Consider the following 3,045-nt stretch of genomic DNA (forward strand, 5'->3'; position numbering starts at 1 on the left):
GTTTTTGCTGTATAGTTTTAATTAGTGATATTTGATTTAAATTTGTCTTGAATAACTTATTTATTTTTTAACCAAGTAGGAAAAATCATTTTAGCATATAGTTGCATTCATATACATAGATTGCATTGCATGAGTCTTACTTTTCCCTACTCATTTACTTTATCTCCTTAAGCTAAGCATGAGGACATGCTAATGTTTAAGAGTGGGGAGGTTGATAAACCACTATTTTATGGTTTATCTTGTGTTTAATTGAGTGGTTTTTATCAAGTCTTCACCCACTTATTCATATGATGTGCATGATTTTATAATCCCTTCCTAGTATTGTTTTATGATTGAAAACTTGCTTCCTAGAGATCTTTAATTAGTATATTTTAATTCCCCTTTATACCATTCGATGCCGTGATCCGTGTGTTAAGTATTTCAGGCTTTATAGGTCAGGAATGGCTTAGAAAATGGAGAGGAAGCTTGCAAAAATGGAAAGAACATAAGGAACTAAGGAGATGACCAGCGAGCACCGACGCGCACGCATGGCTCACGCGAGCACGCGAAATAGAGGAAATTGCAGCGACGCGTGCGCGTTCCTGACGCGTATGCGTGGAATGGAGTTCTGCAAGATGACGTGCACGCATGGACGATGCGTATGCGTGACAAGGGAAAATGCCAAATGACGCGCACACGTGACTGACGCGTACGCGTGACCTGCGCGATCTGCAAAGTTAACAGAAAATTCTGGGGGTGATTTTGGGCCACATTTTAACCCAGTTTTCGGCCCAGAAACACAGAATAAAGCTAAGGAACATGCAGAGACTCGATATACGGAGATACACATTCACATATTCTAATTAGGATAGTTTTTAGGATTTTAGATCTGAATCTAGAGAGAGAATTACTCTTCCTCTAGTTTCTCTTTACATTCCTAGTTTATTGCTTTTGCTTTTGGATACTGAAGAGTCATTACCTCCGTTGAAGATACTATTCTAGTTTGTTTCCTCACTTACTCTTTTATTTATTCCATATTCTTAATTCTTGTTTAAAGTGTTAGTTGGATTATTTTCATGGATTGTTAGTGAAAATGATTACTTTTATCTTTAATTAATTTTCAAAGCTTTATTTTATTCAATTTATCATGCCTTCTTTTCATATTTCTACAAGTGTTATATTCATGTCAATGGAGTAGATCCCCTACTTGACATAGGAGTTGATTAAAGGGAGACACTTGAGTTGGAAGGCTTAAGTGATGGTTAAATTGGAAGTTGTTGGCTAGTTCTGTATTTACTAATGCTAGACCTTCCCAAGGGAGAGGACTAGGATTTGCGAATAAGAGTTAGCTCAATCATTTGACTTTCCTTTATTTAGTAAGGGTTAACAAAGTAAAAACAACAACCTTTTTGAATCATTCCCCCCAGTCAAGGCTTTTTATTTAGAATATTACAAATCTCCTTTAATTTTTTATTGCTTTAATTTACAATTATTTAATTGCTCATTATTCAACTCTCAAATTCTTTTGGAAACTTTAGATTAATAAATTAGCACCATTTCTAGCAACTCGTTGGGAGACGACCTGGGACTCATACTCCCAGTATTTTTTATTTTAACTTTTTGTGACAACCTTTCTAAATTGATGAGGCGGATTTTTGCTGGTTAAGAGCTATACTCGCAACTCTATTCTATTATACTATAATCTCTTAATTGGTCTAACTTCCGCCGCTCGTCACTTATCTTATCTTATCTTTTGTCGGTGAGTCCCCTTATCTTTGACCAACCGCCTTTTAGGCGGGTTGTTATCTTCTGCTTTGGGCCTATTTGGGCCCTTATAGCACTTTGACCGAGCTCTTTGGAAAGAGGTCGGTGTCAACCAACCTTTATAAGAGGTCGATCGTTTTTGTCTTCGCTCAAACCAGTTCGCTTAGCTCGACCTAGGGTATGAACAGTAAGGAAGAAAATTATTGTTATTCCTTTCTGTCTTTTCTTCTATTGTTGTTGTTGGTAGTATTGGTGGATTGTGAGAAGGAGTCTGTGGGTTGCGTCTGGTGGTGAGAGATGAAGGTAGAGATGTGGGTGAATGGGTGCGTATGGTGGTGGGTGGGTGAGGTTCAGTGGGTCACTAGTATTGGATGAGGTTGAACGGTGGTGGGTAGGTGAGAAGAGCTTGACTTTCATTAGAAAGCACGGGTCCCCTCCCAGGTCTGGTGCATATGAAGTAATTAACATCCCCCTTGAACTTTTGTGATGGAATATTATTTTTAATTTCTAGAGGTGGTGGCAAAGCTTCCACATCTTGTATTCCATTTATCCCAGCATCTTTTTCAATGGACTGTTCGCCAATAATGTAATTGGAATGAAGAGTTATGTTGGGAAAAGGTTTTTTAATTTTAAAATTTATTTTTGTAAGGATAAATTTGTCTTTTTAGGGTAAAATGATGATTTTATAACGTTTTGTAACGTTGAGGATGATTTTAATACAAAAAAAAAGATCGGAGATAATTTTAATTTTAACCCCAAACCTTAGAGACAAAAAAAGTATTTAACCCCATCATTTAATCGTTTCTGAATGTTCAATTCCTTCCTATCAAAATAATCATTTTAGATATAATAAGTATAAATATTCACCTTAAACTACTAAAAATGAAATTAATATGAGCATAGTTTTCTTATCTAAGTTATTTTCATGAAATTAATATGTAAACCGAAGCTGATTTCATTCTCAGACTTTTGATTAAATCCATGTGATTATCAAAGGTGTATTTGAAAGTTAAAACCAATTAGACAAACGTTGATCTTTTTAAAATAAAATAAGACTAAACCACCAAAAGTAACCATGAAAGATTGATTCGCTGATAAAAGTAACTGATAAACCCAAATTTTATGATGTATTTTGTGCTCAATTTAAATGATTTATTCAATCCTTCACCCACTTATTCATGTAAATTGCATGGTTTTACTATTCCTTCCTTATTTTATGATATATGTGAAAAACATGTTTCCTAAGCTTTAAAATTATTAATTTTAATTATCCCTTATTACCATTCGATGCCGTGATTTGTG

General features: G+C 35.1%; 1 long non-coding RNA gene across 1 annotated transcript; it reads left to right on the plus strand.

Annotated features, from left to right (window-relative positions):
• On the plus strand, positions 1,938 to 2,280 carry LOC110271821. The gene is made up of 2 exons (XR_002362602.1): positions 1,938 to 2,100; positions 2,185 to 2,280. It is a non-coding gene; the product is annotated as an uncharacterized LOC110271821 (long non-coding RNA).

The sequence above is a fragment of the Arachis ipaensis genome, chromosome B01 (assembly GCF_000816755.2).
Source record: "Arachis ipaensis cultivar K30076 chromosome B01, Araip1.1, whole genome shotgun sequence".
Taxonomy (NCBI): domain Eukaryota; kingdom Viridiplantae; phylum Streptophyta; class Magnoliopsida; order Fabales; family Fabaceae; genus Arachis; species Arachis ipaensis.